This window comes from Notechis scutatus, chromosome Z (assembly GCF_049901735.1).
Source record: "Notechis scutatus isolate UNSWTSFEM ecotype Mainland chromosome Z, rNotScu1.2, whole genome shotgun sequence".
Taxonomy (NCBI): domain Eukaryota; kingdom Metazoa; phylum Chordata; class Lepidosauria; order Squamata; family Elapidae; genus Notechis; species Notechis scutatus.
Window position 1 is genome coordinate 130,634,691 of NC_142025.1, and position 6,000 is coordinate 130,640,690.

The window sequence follows — 6,000 nt, forward strand, 5'->3', positions numbered from 1 at the left end:
ATGATTTTCCAATGCCTGCCATTTCAGCTACCTGTCGAAGGTACATCCCATGCAGGGTTTTGTCTTGCCATGGCAGTTCCTTTGATTGATATTCTTCTTGTGTTTCCTGCTGCCTCAGGAATTCTGTCAGCATCTCATCTTCGAGTACCATTTTACTGATGTACTCCTGGATGCTCTGCGACATGTCCAGGATAGTGGATTCTGGTATTCTTAAAACCATGGAAAAAAGCAAGAACTAATCAATTAATCTTTTCTTTCCAAAGTCCTTTTAGCCCTTAGTTTAATCACTTTTAAATTTTTTCTCTCTTTTTCTCATTCAGTTGCATCATTTTCTAGGACTGTCTCATTTAACAATAATGCTGGGGAGCCTGTTTCCTTTGATGAAAGGGGACAATTGGTGTTGGGATTTGATGTAATCAGCTCGATCACCTTGCCAAATCGGTCTCATTTATTTATACCTATTGTTCACTTCTTCCTTGCAGTTTTGTGACATAATAAAATACTTCTGATGCTTTGGTAATATAAGCATACTAAAATAAATTTGACAACATAATCACATCTTAAAATAAGTTGCTAAACAAATCAGTAAAATTATATTAATAGAATTCCCATACCTACATATTTTACAGTATCTTAACATGTTTAACTTTGTACTATGTAGTTTTGTCATTGTTGTATGTTCTGCATAATATTTAATAATAATATTATTAAATAATATTCTGCAGTGTGTGTTTGTCTTTTTCCCAGCCTATCTGAGCACCAGGGGCAAACATATGGTAGCTGTGCAGACCTTCTCCATCTTTGGCTCCAGTGCAGGGTTACAGGCGTGCATTTTTTTACCCAAATGTTACATTATTCTCTTACGACCTGAACTAAATAAAAGAGAACAGCTAGTAAGGAAGTAGTAATATCTCCAAGTTTTCACTTATCATTGCTGATAATTAAATGTGATAAGCAATATGTTTAAATTTGAAAATAAAGTTTATGAAAATATTTCAGTCTTATGGAAGTTCTTGCAATTTAAAAATATCCTGGGGTTAAGTGAATTCACCTTACATTTTAAGCTATTTATGCAGCTATTTGTGCTCTTCGTACGAACTTTTTTCTAATGTTCTTTATATTGAGAGTATGGCATACTTATTCAAGGATGTTTTGTGTCTGAAAGACAGAAAATGACCCTAAATATTAATTTTAAATTTAGTCTGCCTCTTCTGTTCTTTTGGTCACATTATATTGTATACGTATCTCATGGATATTTTGCTTTGTCTATACCACTACTCTCCAAAGTAAGATTATTCTTGTTCTTTAGTGTTTGTTGTCTATCTAGCAACTCTCCAGGGAATCCAGAGATGTTTCTAGACAGATAATCTCTTACTTAATGTATTCATCAAGATAATATGAATATTGTATATCAATAGGAGGACGTCTAATCCACTATACATTACAGAACTTGATGTTTCTAGATGCTCAAAAAGCTTTGACAATGTGAGTTGGCATTTTATTTTACTGCAATTGATACAAATGGGCTTTGGTAAAAAAATTATCCAAGCCATTGAAACAATATACCATGAACAAACTGCAAAAGTGATGGTGAATGGAGAATTAACAGAATCCATAGACATAAGAAAAGGGACAAGGCAAGGCTGTCCATTGTCACATCTGCTGTTTGTGTTAACATTGGAAGTGTTGAACAGGAATATCAGAGAAGAAAAAGAAATAAAAGGAATGAAAATTAAAAAGGAGGAATATAAATTGCAAGCTTTTGCAGATGACCTGGTATTTATATTAGAAGACCCATTGGAAATAGCACCCAAATTAATAGAAAAAATAGAAGAATATGGAAAAGTAGCAGGTTTGAGAATAAATAAAGACAAAACAAAGATATTAATAAAGAATATGTTAGCAAGACGAAAGAAAGAGTTGGAAGAAATTTTAAAAATACAGGTCATGAACAAGGTTAAATATTTAGAGATACATATTACACCAAGATGTAGTACACTGAAGGAAGATAACTATGTTAAACTCAAACAGCAGATTGCGACAGATTTGATGAAATGGGAAAAAATGCAACTATCATGGATTGGGAGAATATCTACAATTAAGATGAATATATTGCCTAGCGTTTTATATTTATTCCAGACAATTCCTTGTCAATTAGGGAAAGAGTTTTTTGAAGATTTAAATAGAATTGTGTTGAAATATATTTGGCAGGGTAAAAAAGCAAGAATAAAATTAAAACTGTTACAAGATGCAAGAATAAGAGGAGGGTTTGCCTTGCTCAATTGGGAGCTATATTACCAGGTTTCAAATTTGATGTGGGTAAAGGAATAGATAATACTAAGGAACAGTAGATTACTGACTTTAGAAGGCCATGACTTGCTGTTGGAAAGGCATGCCTTTCTCTGATATAAGGGAACTAAAACACAGGGGTATTTTAGAAGACATTATATTCGAGAAGCATTGTTTTTGAAATGGGAGAAGATAAAAAGACAATATTACTTAAAAATTCCAGCATGGATATCAACTATTGAAGCTTTTTCTTATCCAATAAGAAAAATGAATTGGTTTTTTGCAAATACAATCTAGGTTTGATAAGACTCTAAAGCAGAAGGTTTTTATGATAAGTTGACTGATTTAGATAAAATTTTAATGAGTACTAATGAAAAGGTAATTAAAAAACTTTATGGACATCTATTAGAATTTAAATTGGAGGAGGAACAAGTTAAAGAAATGATGATTGCTTGGGGAAAATTTTGGATATGGGATTGATTTAGAAAAATGGCAAAAATTGTGGTCTCAAAATTATAAAATGACAATGTCAACTGCATATAAAGAAAATTTGTATAAGATGTTTTACAGGTGGTACCTACCTCCGACGAGACTTGCAAGAATGTTTAAGAATAAATTGGATAAATGCTGGAAATGTCATCAGATACCTGGTTCATATTACCATATGTGGTGGACATATTCGGACGCAAAGAAATATTAAACTAAAATCCACACATGGTTGGAAAAAATGATAAAACAACAAATAGACTTTAAACCAGAGATCTTTTTATTGGGAGTCATACCGGACATATACAATAAAGAACTGAAATATTAGATTGTAAATGTTTTAACAGCAGCTAGAATTGTACTTGCGAAGAACTGGAAAAACGACAAAATACCTATGCAGGAGCAAGTTATTAAAAAAATTATGGACTGTGCTGAAATGAGTAAACTGACATTTGAAATTAGAGAACAAGAAGACAAGCAATTTTATATGATATGGGATTTGTTTTATCAATGGTTGGATAAAAAGGCATGGCAATGTAATAGACTAGATAATTTTGTGATAGAAATTTAATAGATTGATATAAAATATAATGTAGATATATATAACTATTGGAATACAGCATAATATAATATTGATGGAATAAATAGCAGGATAATTAATAATTGATAAATAGATAAGCATATGTTAGTCTGACAATGTGAGATTGATATAAATTGTGAACAATGATTATGAAAGGATCGCACAAAAGATTCTAAACCAACTGGCACACTGTATGTACAAAATGGAAGGTGGTTTTATGTTTTTTTAATGTATTGCCTATGTATGTTTGTCTTAAAATAAAAAAAAATATTGTGAGATATATCATATACAAGATTACAAAGGATAAGCTGATGACTTATAAAGATAAATTGTGACCTTGAAACAGATCCCAAGGTGAGTGAGAAAGTTAAAATAAGACTACAGATCTCTAGCAACACTTTGAATAAACAAAATATTTGGTTCTGAAAGCTGGTGCAAGAAGGAATGTTGGTGACATGGCAAGAGAGAAGCATGAGAAGTGATAACACTGACAAGGTGTAAGAATTCTATAATTCTGTAGTTAGTAGGACTAGAGGAAGAAGTGAGTAGTAAGGAAGTAAAATCAGGAAGACCAGCAAGAAGATCAACAACAGGAAACACGAGAAATAGAACAGGAAGAAAAAAGTAAAGAAGAGAGAGAACAACCAAGAATAGAAGGACTAAGAACAAGACTACAAAGAGAAGCAAGAGTTAACAGAAGGCCAAGACAGACTTACAACTGATAATGGAAGAAGAAATTAAATTAATTTCAGTAAATATCAATGGATTGAAATCCCAGACTAAAAGAAAACAAACATTGGCTAAATAAGTAAAACAAAATGTTGACATTATACGTTTTCAAGAAGTACATATCCAAAGGCAGTATAGTAAATGTTTAGAATACCCCAAATTAAGCGTATTGTATACAGCATTGGCGGATCAAAAAAAGAGGGGTAGCAATGTATATCAGAAGAGGGATAAATGCAAAACAAATTTATGCGGATGAGCAAGGTCGAATCTTAATGGTACAAATTAATATCCAACAAAAACAAATATTATTGGTGGAGATATATTCCCCTAATGAAAACCAAAAGGAGTTTTATAAGAAATTATATAACAAAATAATTAAGACGACTCTGGAAAATATTTGTTTAGTATTTGTTTTAGACAAAGAAGTGGCTGTCTGGATGCAGTTTTACACCCGGTGCCCCAAAAGACTCCAGAAACCAGGCTCGGGTGCTCCTAATAGACATGTAAAGAGGGGGCAGGGGGCATGTCCTTGGGCAGGACTGCAAACAGGACACCCGGGAGCTGGCAGGGTTTATGAGAGGGGCAAAAGCAGTGGCAGTAGCAGAGAGAGGGTTTTCTTCCTCCTTTGTTGAAGCCCCTTTGGATGCCACCTCTTCCCTTTCAGCACTGCCTCCAGCGCCGATTGGAAGTTCAGCGCTTCTGAATGGAACATTTCTCTGGCTGCCGCAGTTTGGTGACAGGTGCAGGCAAAGGTAGTGTCCTCGGGGCTGCATCGCTGGAGCAATGCTGGTGCTTCAGGGATGAGCCACCTCCCCCCACCCCTTCCCACCCCTGAAAGGACCTAATGGTAAAGACTGCAATTATGACACTATTAAAGCCAACCTCTTTAACACATTCTTTGGCTCAGTATTTGTAAACAGCAATGGATCATGCTCAGTATTTCCTAGTCGAACCACAGACAACTACAATGTTCTAATACATATCGATTTTACAGAAGACAATGTTGAAAAAGCACTACGCAATCTAAAACCATCTCTACCTATTGGACCGGACGGAATATGTCCCTACTTCTTAAAAAAGCTATCCACTGCCATAGTAGAACCTCTAAGCATAATCTTTGAAAAATCTTTTAGGACCACCTCCTTGCCAAAACTATGGTCACAAGCCACAGTCATCCCCATCCTCAAAAAGGGAGACCCCAGCCTAGTTGAAAATTACAGACCAAACTCTTTATGCTGCATCACCTGTAAAGTCATGGAATCAATTATTAACCAATCCATTATCCTCCACTTAGAGACAAACAACCTACTCTCTAATAAACAATTTGGTTTCAGGAAAAAAAACTATCATGTAATCTGCAACTCTTACACTGCAAAAACATATGGACTAGACAACTCGATCAGGGCAAAGCAATAGATGCAATCTACATAGACTTCTGTAAAGCCCTTGATTCAGTGGTACATGACAAACTACTCCTAAAAGTAAAATCTTATGGTATCTCTGGACTCCTGCATAACTGGATAGAAGCATTCCTGTCAAACAGACAACAAATGGTAAAAATTGGGAGCGTCCTATCAAATTCTGTACCTGTCAACAGTGGTGTCCCCCAAGGCAGTGTTCTAGGACCAACTCTTTTCTTACTCTACATAAATGACTTCTGTGATCATATCAAGAGCAACTGTGTTCTCTTCGCTGATGATGCAAAGCTGTTCAATACCACAGACAATACTGCTACCCTTCAAAAAGACCCTGACTATGTATCAGGATGGTCAAACAAATAGCAACTTCAAATCTCAACAAATAAATGCTCTGTCCTACATATTGGCAAAAAAAAAATCAGAAAATAAAATACAGGCTGAATAGTCAAGACCTTGTTGATGATCCAAACTCTGTCAAGGACCTTGGAGTACTCATCT